Source organism: Pristis pectinata, chromosome 4 (genome assembly GCF_009764475.1).
Source record: "Pristis pectinata isolate sPriPec2 chromosome 4, sPriPec2.1.pri, whole genome shotgun sequence".
Lineage (NCBI taxonomy): Eukaryota > Metazoa > Chordata > Chondrichthyes > Rhinopristiformes > Pristidae > Pristis > Pristis pectinata.
The window spans coordinates 24,416,522-24,431,339 of record NC_067408.1 but is presented as its reverse complement, the minus strand read 5'-3'; positions in this window follow the sequence as shown (position 1 = coordinate 24,431,339).

Genomic DNA, 14,818 nt, shown 5'->3' with positions numbered 1-14,818 from the left:
GATGGCTTGAGTTATAAGGAGAGACTGGATAGGCCAAGACCGTTTTCTTGGAGTGGAGTGACCTTAGAGGTATATAACATCATGGGCATAGATAAGGTGGATGGTCACATTCTTTTTCCCAGAGTGGGGGAGTCTAAAACTAGAGAGCATAGGTTTAAGGTGAGAGGGGAGAGATTCAAAGGGGACCTGAGGGGCAAGTTTTTCACATACAAAGTGGTAGGTATATGGAACAAGCTGCCAGAGGAATTGATAGAGGCAGGAACAATTCCAACCAAAAATAACCAGAAGATATTTGGATGGGTACATGGATAGGAAAGATTTATAGGGATATGGGCCAAACACGGGCAAATGGGACTAGCGTATGTAGGCACCTTGGTCAGCATGGATGAGTTGGGCTGAATGACCTTTTTCTGTGCTACATATATGACTTGATGTGGTCCTCTCTTCATTGGAGAAACCGAATGCATATTGGGTGACCGCTTTGCAGAGTACAAGTGACCCCTTGTTAATGCTGGTTGGTTTGAGGAAACTCACCCTTACGGAATTTACAAATCACTACACAAAAATTTGAGATATGGAATAAAATTTGAAAAATAAATGATTTTTTTTTCCACAACTCTTGATGCTTGAGCAGATGACACAGCTTCGTGTTATCTCAGATGGTGATGGGGCTTACAGGAGTGAGATAGATCAGCTGATTGGTGTCACAACAACCTTGCATGCAACGTCAGCAAGACCAAGGAACTGATTGTGGACTTCAGGAAGGGGAAGTCAGGAGAACACACACCCATCCTCATTGAGGGGTCATCAGTGGAAAGGGTGAGCAGCTTCAAGTTCCTGGGCGTCATCATCTCAAGAGAATCTATCTTGGGCCCAACACATCGATGCAATCACAAAGAAGGCATGCCAGCGGCTCTACTTCGTTAGGAGTTTAAAGAGATTTGGTGTGTTACCAAAGACTCTTACTAATTTCTATAGATGTATGGTGGAGAGTATTCTGACAGGTTGCATCACAGCCTGGTATGGAGCCTCCAATGCACAAGATTGCAAGAGGTTGCAGAGGGTTATAGACTCAGCCAGCTCCATCATGGGCACAACCCTCCCCACCATTGAGGGCATCTTCAAGAGGACCCTCACCATCCAGGACATGCCCACTTCTCGTTACTACCATCAGGGAGGAGGTACGGGAGCCTGAAGACACAAGCTCAACGATCAGGAACAGCTTCTTCCCCTCTGCCATCAGATTTCTGAACAATCCATGAACACTAACTTACTTTTTTTGCACTTTTTTTTTGTAATTTATAGACTTTTATGTTACACTGTACTGCTGACGCAAAACATCAAATTTCACGTCATATGTCTGTGATAATAAATCAGATTCTGAAATCAGATGATGTGATCCTGAGCTTCCATTCTCCTGTCACTTTAATTTTCTGTCTTACTCCCACTCTGTCCTGTCTTTGGACTGCTCTGTTCCAACAAACCCCAATCTAAGCTCAATGAACAGCATCTTCCATCAGAACTCAATTGAATTCAGTGGTTTCAGGTTGCAGGATTTTCCAGTTTGTGTCAGAACTGGACTTTTTTTTTTCTTTCTCCATTTATGCTACTTAATATATGTATTTAAGAAGGAGATGTATCTGGGGTCTGGAGAGAGGAGGAATATGGTATTGTGATAGGATCACCCGTGATCTTATTGAATGGTGGTGAAAATTCAAAGGGATGAACAACCAACTCTTGCTATGTTTCTTTTATTTCAGATTTCCAGCAGCTGCTATGTTCTATTTCTGGTTCCAGCCTGTGTTTTTTTTTCATTTTTACTTTTTTTTTATTTTTACTGTTCTCTCTCTAACTACAGTCATTTAGGTAGCCCTGAAATCATCATGTCACCTGGACAACTTTAGTTTCCACCCTATCACAGACATTCCTGGTGTTCATTACACCACTGCCCTGCTATACAATGCAAAACTATTCTCACTTTCCAGTTCTCATTGATCTGAAATGTTAACTCTGCTTTTCTCTTTTTTACAGATGCTGCCTGACATGCAGTGCATTTCTAACTTTTTCTGTTGAATGGAAAAATACTATGCATTGTCAGTGCTGAGGTTATTGGCCTGCAGATAGAATTAGTCAAAGTCGAGTTTATTGTCATATGCACAAGTACATATATGCACAGTTGCAATGAAAAACTTACTTGCAGCAGCATCACAGGCACATAGCATATAAGCAGCATTCACAAGAAAAACAAACATAAATTGAACACAATTTTGTTTTTACAAGAAAACACAATTAGAACAAAAAAAGTATTTTAGTACAACATGATCAAAGTGGTCATAGTTTTGTAAAACGGTCGTGATTAGGGTCGTGCCAGCTGGTTCAAGAACAGAATAGTTGAAGGGAAGTAGCTGTTCTTGAACCTGGTGGTGTGGGATTTAAAGCTTCTGTACCTCCTGCCTGATGGTAGCTCTGAGAAGATGGCATAGCCCAGATGGTGGAGAGGGATGTGCCCATGATGTATTGGGCTGAGTCCACTACTCTGCAGCTTCCTGCATTCCTGCACATTCGAATTGCTGTACCAGACCATGATGCTTTGAATTGTTTTACCAAAGATCCTGAAATGACAGGCTGAATTGTGTTGTTCTGTAAGCTTCTCTCTTTCTGGGCCACTTCTGTGCTACTTTATTTTTCTTGCATTTTCCCTTGGCTTCATAAATAGTTGATGTAGAGGTTTTAGAAATCGATAGTTTAGATTTAATTCTCTTAAAATGTAAGGGAGACATTCTATGCTGGAGATGGTTCACTGGGCTGACCCATAATATGAAGAAAAACCTGGTGCTTTATCCTGATGCAAAGTGCAGGAGATAGGATCTTTTGAATATGCATTAGAGAAAATATTTGAAATGAGTAAATTTACGTTGAGGGCAAGAGGAAGAAAAAGGGTTGGATGTAGAGTTGGAAGCCAATCTTTCCAGTAATTTCTTTCCCTTCAAAGTGAAAACTGGTCTCAACATTTCTGTCTTCAACATATTTTAATCTAGGCTTTGTGTCCGTTTTAACTGCAGCTCTGGTGTTTGCTTACAGCTCTGCATATTTGTGGGTTTTCTTGTTTGATAGCTATTTTAAAGAAATTCGAGCATTTAATTCCGTCAAAGTATTTTTGTTTAACTGCTTTGTATTTCTATTCTGAGAATTTTTTTCCTCTTTTTTTATCCCATTTGTGATGTTTTAAAATTTACATCTTGTTGGATTTTGACCAATTGTCACATTAAAAATAAAACCTGCACAATTTGAGTTCCAATTCTTTTGTGATTTTTATTTTTCTACTTCACCACATCTTTATGTATTTATTGGGACACTCCCACCCCCTTACTTCCAGCTTAGATCCTCAACTACTACCCTCTTTTCTGTCAGCACCAAATTATTTGGAACCATCTACATTCTTTTTCGAATTATCATAGTGCTTAACCATCACTGTGATCTCCTGGAAAGGTAGTCAGTTATCAAGGTGATATTTCAAGGCAACAAAACATTTATAAGCCAGTGACCGATGATCTTTGGGAGTTATGCATGTTTATAAGTAGGAGGCACACTGGAATCCCCCCAGAAAGGAAGCTATTCAGAAGTGTCAAATAAGGAAACAAAGCTGTCCAGTCAATGGCTATGCCTAGGACCTAGGTAAGTGCAGCCTAGTTCCAAGTGCTACTCAAAGATAATATAATCCTGTTGCCTCGTTACATATTTTCAGTTTCAGCTGTTCTGTCAGGTTACTTGTCTTCTAATCAATAGCCCAGTGTCTTTCTTTTGCTATTCTTTATCTAGATATGGAATAGCAAAATTTGGAATTTGGTTTGTACATTAAGATCTTAGTGTCATAAGAGTCATACAGCACGGAAAAAAGCCCTTCAGGCCAGTTTGTCCATGCTGACTGTGTTGCCCAGTGGCCATCTGCCCGCATTTGGCCCATAGATAAATACACTCTTGTATTTACATAACATGCAGAGCATTTTTCCATTCTTCTAGATGGCAGACTGGCAAACACAATAGATGGTTTTACAACTTGAATTTTTTTTTAGAAGAAGTTATTATACACTTCAATTAGATGTTTTCAGTCACATTACACTAAACTCTGCAGGCTAAAAGTTATTTGACTCTCTTGGGAAGACTTGCACTGAAACGTGGACTGTGATTTTAATTGTTCTTTTAAAAAAACATGTAAATAATTTACATAGGATTTTATTGGATTTAGTCTTTCAATTTGTCTATTTAACACTCTTGTTCCCTATGTTAATAGGAGGCCTTGAGCCTCTGTATCCAGGGCTTGACCAGTGTAGGTGGTGATCTCAAAATGTGTCCTTTCTTGTCTTTGATATGTTTTCATGAGACTCCATCCTCGGGTGTTAGAAGAATTATGTAGGGTGACATGTACTAGTTGAATCTGTACCAGGTCTGAATCTTGAGCCCTGTTTGATGGCAGGTGATCTATCCAGTTTTACTTCTGTACTTTTTCATTGTGGCTTTGATACCCGAATGGCTTGTTAGGTGATTTCTGCATATTGAAAAGTCAATACCATTCCTCCAGGTCTGGTTTCACATCTTCAGCTCACACTGCCTGAAGGACATTAGTGAATTGATGGGCTTCTTATGACAAGTTGGTAGTTTTAGTTGTCTTTACCAAGTTTTTTTTTATTCCAGCTTTTTTATTTAAATTCTCCACCTGCTGTCCTAGGATTTGATTCCCTTGGAGACCTCTGGAACAATTGTACCAAAAAGGGTCAGTATTATTAAATAGTGGGTTTTCACACTAGTGCGCGGTGAAGATATTTGGGATATTTTGATTTGAGTTGACTCTTTATTTGTCAGGTATAATAGTGTAATGACAAAAGTTTGTCATGGAAGATTGGCTTAATGATCGTTCAGTAATCCAGTAACCATAGTAATAACAAGTAAGATTAAAACCAGGAATAGGCCATCCAGCCTCTCAGGCCTGCTCTGCCAGTCAGTTAGGTTCAGTCATGATCTTATTGATCTATGACTTATGTTCAGTTTTTTGCAGATTTTTTTATCTTTAAATTCCTTTGGTGTCAAAAGCAATATGTGCCTGCAGTGGAGAATTCCCAACATTTGCAATTCTTAACCTGTTTCTTCATCTGAGTCCTAAACTACTATCCTTTTATCTGAGACTTTGCCCCCTCCTAATAGACTTTGCCCCCTCCTAAAAGACTTTGCAGATAGAGAAAAGCACATTCTAGTAACTACCCTGAGAAATCTGCAGAATTTTGTATGTCTCAGTGGTATCACCTCTGATTCTTTTTGTTCAAAGGTGTACTTTATTCATGAAAATATATACAGATGATGCAACAGTACACATCTTTATCTACTTTCATTGTGCCATGAAACAAATACACCGTACTACAATTCATCAATGCCATTTACACATCCTCCTAAACAATACAGCCATGAAGTAGTTTGGAGGTTGTTATACAGGACTCAGCCCCTCACTATCCAGTGGCAACAGGACCTTAAGCTGTAGCCTTTCCTCACTAAGCTTTTCTGGTGGCTGCACCAAACTTCAGTGCATCCTTATGCATGTACTCCTTCACCCGAGAATGTGCCAGTGGGAAGCATTTACTTATGGACATGTCCTTGTGCTGGAAGACCAATAAGTTTCAAGGAAATCAAAGTGTAAGACTGTAAGGCACAGCAGCAGAATTAGGCCATTTGGCCCATTGAGCCTGCTCTGACATTTGATCATGGCCAATTTATTTTTCCCTCTCAACCCCATTCTCCTGCCTTCTCCCCATAACCTTTAACACCCTTACTAATCAAGAACCTATAACCTCTGCTTTAAATATACCCAATGACTTGGCCTTCACAGCCATCTGTAGCAATTCCACAGATTCACCACCCCCTGGTTAAAGAAATTCCTTCTCATCTCAGTTCTAAAGGGACATCCTATACTGAGGATGTGCCTCTGGTTCTAGACTCTCCCACTACTGGAAACATCCTCTCCACATCCACTCTGTCCAGGCCTTTCAATATTCAGTAGGTGAGTTGAAGATCTTCCAGCAGCAGCTCATGTTTGTCTCATTATGTGTCGCTGGGAGCAGCCCATAGATCAGAGAGTCTAGTTATGCAGCTGTTTGGGATGAACCTGGACAAGGACCATTGCACTCTTTTCCAGTCCTCCTTGGCAAATGCACCATACATCACTTTGCATTCTTCTAAGTTCTAGTGATTAAAGGCCAGTCTTCTTTAGGTTTTCTTGGAATGCCCAGGACTCAATCTAATCAATCAATGTTATACTATTCTGAAGTAAGATAATCCAACTTTAGGTACAGACACCAATACTGTATACTCTTCTCCAAATGGGGTATAATCAAAGACTTGTAAATCTCAACAAGACTTCATTTTGTACTCCAACCTTCCAATAAAGGTCAATGTATGTGTAGCCTTCCCTATTGGTTGTTGAATCTGGGTATTTACATTTTGCAGCATGTGGTACCAGCATCCCTGTGCACTATTGTTTATTAATTTCTTGGGTTAAAACATTCTGATTTTTCTTCCCAAGCATTTTTTGCACATTTATATGCTATTGCCACCACCTTGCCCACTTACATAACGTGTCATTATCCCCTTGGAAATTCATTTTATTCTCAACTCACTTGCCCTCCTACCTTTGTATCATCAGCAAACTTGAATATGTTACACTTCATTTTTGTTCATATTAGCTGTGATATGAACTGTCATTCTACTATTAACCATCTGCAAACCCAAAAATGTCCTGTTTATTCCAATTGTTTTCTGTACTTTATCCATTTATCTATCCATACTAATATCCTAACTAACAGACTGCAAGCTGTAAGGATAGGCTGCAACACCTCCGCTACAATTATTCTCAATACTGATGGCCCACAAGACTGCGTCCTCAGCCCCCTACTCTACTGCTTATGTGACTGCGTGCCCAAATTCTGCTCTAACTCCATCTACAAGTTTGCAGGTGATACCACTAGAGTGGGCTGTATCTCAAAGAACAATGAGTCAGGGTACAGGCAGGAGATAGAGAGCTTAGTGACATGGTGTCGTGCCAGCAACCTTTTCCTCAATGTCAGCAAAACAAAAGAGCTGGTCATTGACTTCAGGAAGGGGGGCAGTGCACATGCTCCTGTCCACATCTATGGTGCTGAGGTCGAGAGCTTAAAGTTCCTAGGAGTGAACATCATCAATAGCCTGTCCTGGGCTCACCAGTGCCTCTACTTCCTCAGGAGGCTAAAGAAATTTGGCATATCCCCCTTGACCCTTACGAATTTTTATGGATACGCCATGGAAAGCATCCTGTCTGAAGGCATCACAGCTTGGTATGGCAACTGCTGTGCTCGTGACCGTAAGAAACCGCAGAGAGTTGTGGACACGGCTCAGCACATCATGGAAACCAGCCTCCCCTCCATGAACTCTGTCTACACTTCTTGCTGCCTCTGTAAAGCAGCCAGCATAATCAAAGTTCCTACCCATCCCGGACATTCTCTCTTCTCCCCTCTCCCATCAGGCAGAAGATACAAAAGCCTGAAAGCACATACCACCAGGCTCAAGGACAGCTTCTATCCCATTGTAATAAGACTATTGAACGGTTCCCAAGTACGATAAGATGGACTCTTGACCTTACAATCTACCTTGTTATGACCTTGCACCTTGCTGTCTACCTACACTGCACTTTATCTGTAGCTTTTGCACTTTATTCTGCACTGTTTTTTTTACCTTGTACTAATTTGATGCACTGTGTAATGAATTGATCTGTATGAACGGTATGCAAGCCAAGTTTTTCACTGTAGCTCAGTATGTGTGTCAATAATAAACCAATTCCAATTTCAATATAAGCACCAAACCCCAGAAGTTCTTATTTCACATAACATTATTTAATGTGCTACATTATCAAATACTTTGAGATGTTTTTCATCCACCAGTTCTAAAAAAACATGATTTTTTCCCCTTCATAAAACCAGTTAGAATCTGCCTGCTTTTCATGATCGATCACCAAATATTTAATGATGAATTTCAGCAATTTCACTGGCAACAAATGTCAGGTTACCTGGTCTACAGTTCCCTAGTTTTTCTCTCCCTTCTTCTCTAATTAAGCCAAACTTCTAGGTTTGAAAACAGTCACCCATCCATAAACCTATTCTTGCATGGAATTGTTCATTGTATTAATTTTCTTTTCAGGTAACTTTTAACTTCAAGAATTTACCAGATACATCTTGGCTTACCACCTCTGCCCCCCCTCCCGAACACACACACCCCATAGCCACCTCTTATCTTTATGGGAACAGTTCTTCTAATTCTGCTCCCATCTGATGATTCTCCTGTTGGCCTATCAACCAAACCTGTTCCTTTCAGTCCACAGGCTTCTCAATGGATACCTTACTTTAGGTTTACCCAAATATAATTACCATATAATACAAACAGTGACTTGTGTGATACTCATATTTAAACCCAAAATGATTAACTTACCACACTGAAGTAAATCAGATGTTGAAAATTCACTTCAAGTTCATGAATTAATTAATTTATCCATCATCATCAATAAAGATAGTTAATTATCACACCAAATTCACCATTAGAGATTCAAGAGTTCTGATGCGGGGTCTTGACTCGAAACATTGACAATACTTTTTCTCAAACTGCTGCTTGACCCAAATTTATCATTCATTTGGTAGCTTCAGTTCCAAGCCACAAACATACTGGGAAATGAGGGGATGGGGGGTGGGGGGGGGGTGGTGGGGGGGGGGTGGTGGTGGTGGTGGTGGTGGGTGGGCGGATGGGGGGGGGTTGTTGGGGCAGGGGGATCAAGATCACCATTACAAAACTGATTCTATTTATTTTTTGTTTACTGAGAAAGGAGAGACCTCAAAGATAGTGTCCTCCCTCTTGGAAGGTTTGTGACCCATATAGATGAAAAGGAGCTTAAAAAATGAACACAAAATGAACAAATAAGCATGTGCATTCTGTGATTGTTCACTAGATGGCAGTCTAATAACAGCAAACTTTAAGCAGTCCTATATAATGAAATTACACTTATTTATGGAAATTAATGAACAAAAAGAATCCCTTTTTTAGTGATTATATTACAGAAAAAACTTCAAGCATTTTTTCTGATTGTGGCACAATGATTGCAGATATATAGAATTAGGGAGGAACAATTCTATACACTTATGCATTGAAAAGACTTGATATTTCATTGTCATAGATACAGCACAGAAACAAGCCCTTCAGCCCAACTAGACCATGCCCACCAAGTTGTCTATCTGAGTTAGTCCCACTTACCTGCATATCCCTCTGAACCTTTCTTATCCATGTACCTATCTAAATGCCTTTTAAACATTGTGATTGCATCTGCCTCTACCACTTCCTGTGACAGCTCGTTCCACATACCCACCATCCTCTGTGTGAAAGAAGTTGCCCCTCACCACCCCTTTAAGTTTTTCCCCTCTCACCTTAAATCTGTGCCCTCTAGTTTTAGACTCCTCTCTCCTGAGATAAAGACTGTGACTATTTCATTTGGCAGGTTTCCAAGTGGGACATAGTTTGAAAGAAAAGAAAACACTTCCATTTATTTAATGCCCAGAAACCAGCAGGGCTGTGTTTTACATTTAGAGATCATGCTTTGTAGAATATTGGTTCAGCCACACCAAAGGAAGTATTTAATGCTTTAAAGTGGGTGCAGAAGAGATTTACTAAATTGATTCCAGGGGTAAGGGACTTGTGTGGACGGACTGGAGAAGTTCAGGTTGTGCTGTTTGTAGCAAATTAAGTACTGAGATGAACTTGTAAAAATTGTGAAGTGCATTGACAGAAAGAGATAAAATGTGTTCATTGGCCAAAGGTCAAGAACCTGGGGTTGTGTCCCAAGGTAATCCACAGGAAAGCTTTACGGAAGAAAATACAGAGATGGATAAGGAAATATAAGCAGATGACCAAAAGCTTTATTCAGCATCTCAGGGACCACCTCTCAACAAAGGCAGACATCAGTGATGAAAGGCACTGTGACCTTCAGTGTGCAGGCAGAGCCTTTGGTCACTTGAGGAAAATAAGTCACATTTAGAGCATTGAAGTGCACAAGCTGAAGGGGAGATGTCTAGGTAACCCTGTTTGAGGGCAAAGGGAGTTTAATGAGTGTGACCAGAAGTATCCCACTGAGGCTGAAGTACCCATGTCTTTATGTGTGGACTGACAAGAGATACATTTGTGACTTTCCTGGTGGATCTGCCAATGGGTTCCAGCCAGAAGAGAAAAATTAAGTCGTTAAACTTTGACTTTCTTTTCATAGTGGGGATAAGCAGGTGGATTCCTCTGAATCTAATAATGAAAATTGAAGTCACCTTTCCCCACATCAAAGGCAACAATGAACACAGGATGATGAGCGGGGATAATGCATGTTGGTCTGTTAGAAAGAACATTATTCCCGACTTTAAAGCTATTGTGTTGTGAAGAGGCCAGAGCTCGTCTTTAAGTCCCTTGATGAGCACCTCAGTAGATACAGAGAGATACAGGGTATAGCCAAAGGAGAATGCAAAAATGGTCAATGGTAGAAGATAGAGTGGGACTACAGAGGAATAGTGAAGGGTTGGGTAGAAATTGGGAAGCAAAAGATCTGTGGTGGAAAACTGAAATTGGAAAGTATAAAATGCAAATACTAGAAATCTGAAATACGAAAGAAATGCTGGTGATATTCAACAGGCCGGGCAGCATTTGTGGAGAGAGAAACAGAGTCAATATTTGCGTCAAGGACCATCAGAACTGAGAAAATGAGAAAATAAGTGTGCTTTACGATGCGGATGGGAAGGAGTGGAGGAACAAAGGGAATGTTCATGATAGGCTGGAGACCAGGCAACAAAATTGCATTTTTGTATCAACTAAGAGAGGGCAATGAATGATAGTTGATCATCGCTGGTCTCTCTGGAGGAGTATAATGGAGGAAGGTAAATGAGGACAGTTACCTGGAAAAGTGTGAAGTGATACACTTCAGGAGATCGAATTTGAAGGCAGAATACAAGGTTAATGGCAGGACCGTTAGCAGTGTGGAGGAACAAAGGGATCTTGGGATCCATGTCCATAGAACCTTCAAGGTTGCCGCACAGGTTGATAGGGTTGTTAAGAAGGCGTATGGTGTGTTGGCCTTCATTAGTTGGGGTATTGAGTTCAAGAGCCGCGAGGTAATGTTGCAGCTCTATAAAGCTCTGGTTAGACCACGTTTGGAGTATTATGTTCAGTTCTGGTCTCCTCATTATAGGAAAGATGTGGAAGCTTTAGAGAGGGTGCAGAGGAGATTTACCAGGATGCTGCCTGGATTGGAGAGCATGTCTTATGAGGATAGGTTGAGTGAGCTAGGGCTTTTCTCTTTGGAGAGAAGGAGGATGAGAGGTGACTTGATAGAGGTGTACAAGATGATAAGAGGAATAGATTGAGACTTTTTCCCAGGGTGAAAATGGCTAACACAAGGGGGCATAATTTTAAGGTGATTGGAGGAAGGCATTGGGGGATGTCAGAGGTAAGTTTTTTACACAGAGAGTGGTGGGTGTGTGGAATGCACTGCCGACAGAGGTTGTGGAGACAGATACGTTAGGGACCTTTAAGAGACTCCTAGATAGCCACATGAATGATAGCGAAATGGAGAGCTGTGTGGGAGGGAAGGGTTAGATAGATATTAGAGCAGGATAAAAAGTCGGCACAATTGTGGGCCAAAGGGCCTGTACTGTGCTGTAATGTTCTATGTTCAAGAGAGGGGGAAAAACATGTTGAAAATGTTGAGATGCAGAACATAAAGTTGCTGGAAATCTAAAATACAAGAAGGCTGGTAATTTTTGGCACATCAGGTAGCATCTGCAGAGAGGAAAAAAAGCAGTTAATATTATCATGCATCAGAACTAGAGATTGAGGTACTGTTCTTCAAGCTAGCATTAGGCTTTGTTAAAGCAGTATGGGAGGCTGAGGTCAGAGTGGGATGGAGACTTTAAAGAGCCAGCTGAAGTCAATGGGATGGAGATTTTAAAGTGCTGGCAACTAGAAGCTCAGAGCTTCCTTGCTGTCTGAATGGAGGTGTTCTGTAAAGTGGTTGTCCAATCTGCATTTTGAATTTCCAATGTAGAGGAGACCACATTGTAAACAACAAAAATGAAAAGTAGCTTAACTAGATGATGGGAAGGTGGTTGGAGGTGGGAGAGAGATGCAGTTTTCGGAGGGAATTAGTATGTTCAAACTTTTAAGACCAAGAAATTTCATTCAGGTCAACCCCAGATTCAGAGAGGTGAATGTATGACTCCAGTTTTTTCATACTGAGTCATGTTACATAGCACATCTCAGCTAATCAAGGAATGAATTTGGTGAAATGAGTTAATAAATGATATTCTGCTCCTGCTCCCCACCCACCCACCTCCATAATAATCAAGCTTTTTTCATCTGACCTGATATCTCCTTGTGTTGTCAAAAGCTATCCTGTGATTTACCTGTGAGCTACCTTTGGACACATGCCATGTTAAAGGAGTTATATAAATGCAGGCTGCTGCTGATATCATTGATAAGCACAGAATCACAGAATGGTTACAGCATGGGAGAAGGCTGATCAGTTCGTACCAGCTATGCACAAGAACAAAGCACACATCATCCACGTGATGGTACTTAGAGTTTGAATAATTACACATTTCTTAACTTGTGTCATCTTTCAAAAGGATTTAATAACTGCACCTTGCAGATGGGCCCAAAAGCTGACTGTAATTTTCTTCACAAATCAAATTCTATTCTCTGTTTCTGGACACATCGGTGGATGAATTATGATTATTAACACTTTATGGGAAACTCTTAAGCAGATGTAAAATGGGTGTGAAGTTATTCTTATTAGACTAAAGTATATTTGATTCTTTTTAAAGAACCTAACTTAAACCATTCATTTATTTTCATTAGTTGCATGCACTTTTCTTGTGAATTGAAAACTAAAACCAGCAGCAAATATCAAGTTCAGATTAATGTAATGAGTTACATTGATCCAATCAGATTGTCCAATTAAGTTAACCTTTTCGTTTTGGGATCTAAATTCATTTGGCCTGGTAACCTGAGCATATTAAGGAGAGAACTTCCGTATGTCCCAGCTTCAAATGGAAGTGCTCTCACAGTGTTGCTCAGTTGAATGTCCACAATTTAGACCCAGGAACAATGGAAGAACAACAACATTGTATGTCCAAGTAAGGATGATTTTAAATTAAAGGTGACGATATTGTCAAGTTTACATTGACTTTTTAGGTGGTGCTTGTGAGTCTGGGAGATTCTGCAGAAGAAGCCATTGTGAATTTATGCAATGCATCTTGTAGGCAGTGCAAACTTTAGCTATGGAGAAGGGAATGGACGTTTAGGCTAGTAACATTCACTTTAAGGAAGAAATCAAGTATTATTCAATGTAAGATCAATAAGGAAGATTCCTTGCAGCAAATTAAAATTTGAAATGCAATTACTTAAATTTCTGAACAATGGAACAAAGCTGGAAGTTGGGAAATCAAAGGATATGTATTGTTTAACAAACACATCAGCACCTTGAATTAATCAACATAAAGAATTTCATTTTCTTTATAATTGCTTTGAAAAGCTGAATATAATGAAATATGGTTGTGTTTTTTTTACATGCACTTCACCAACCAAAGCTCCAAAGGAAGCCTGAAGTTATTCTACCTTGCTTTGTGCTGGACACAGATTACTTGGTGTTCACTGGTGCATCTCTACCTCTGATACAACTTAAATATACATTGTACAGTCACCACACAATTTGATCACATTCCAGTTAGTTCTGTGTGAATCAGAGTTGCACATCTGAAAAGGCAAGTAGTGAATTGAAAATCAAATTTGTCTGGTCTGACCTGCTATCGTGCAAGCAGGGCATACTGTGACTTAACTAGGTCAAGGTTTTAATCAAAGCTCAAAGAGCAATTGCACAGAAGAGAGCTTCTTTTCAGATAAACACTGGCAATTCTTATGGCAGAGGGATGCGACAACTCAAATCCTGTTAAATTGTAACAATGGTGGCAACCCTGCCTTCATAGAGCTGCTGCCTAATACACCAGCATGTCATCTTCCATCTGTTTATTCAATGGAGACTCCCTTTGCACAAGAATAGTTCATCTGATTCATTTTTGACCGCTTTCCTCCTTCCCTGAAGTGCTGACTCATCCTGCTCCAAGGACACCAGCTCCCTTGTGAACCCAGCCAATTAGTAAGTATGCCAGCTGCTCAAATGTGGGGAGCAACTGGAGTGAACACAGTCTTGTTAATGCCTTAGAACCATATGCTCACTTCTAGCATTGGAGTGTTTTTCTCTCCTCAACCAGAAGTGCTGAAGTTAGCCAACATAACATTGAACAGATATTGAACCTTTGTCCTCTTTTTGCTGGTAACAAGGAGCATATTGTTATAAAATTATCAGAACAACCAGCAGAAGTGATACCTTTAATCCATCAAAATGATAAATTGCATCAAGGATAGCTAATATCTAAACAAGCATCTGATCAGAATTTTAGAAATGAGTCTTAAATGGGATAGTATTTTAAAGCAGTGGTGACAAAAACTTTTTAATTAAAAGTTACAGTAGTACCTCAACTTTGCTTTGTAACGTTTCAAAGTATGCTTCATAGGTCTTGATGATTAGCAGAATTGAAATATTAGTTAAAAGGAAATTTAAAAGGTAATACTTCTTGCAATATCTTTTAAATTTCCATATTTTTTAAGGAAACTGTGTTTATATAGATTTATGTTGACAGTGTGCTGATGCACACTGATGCAGTAGCAA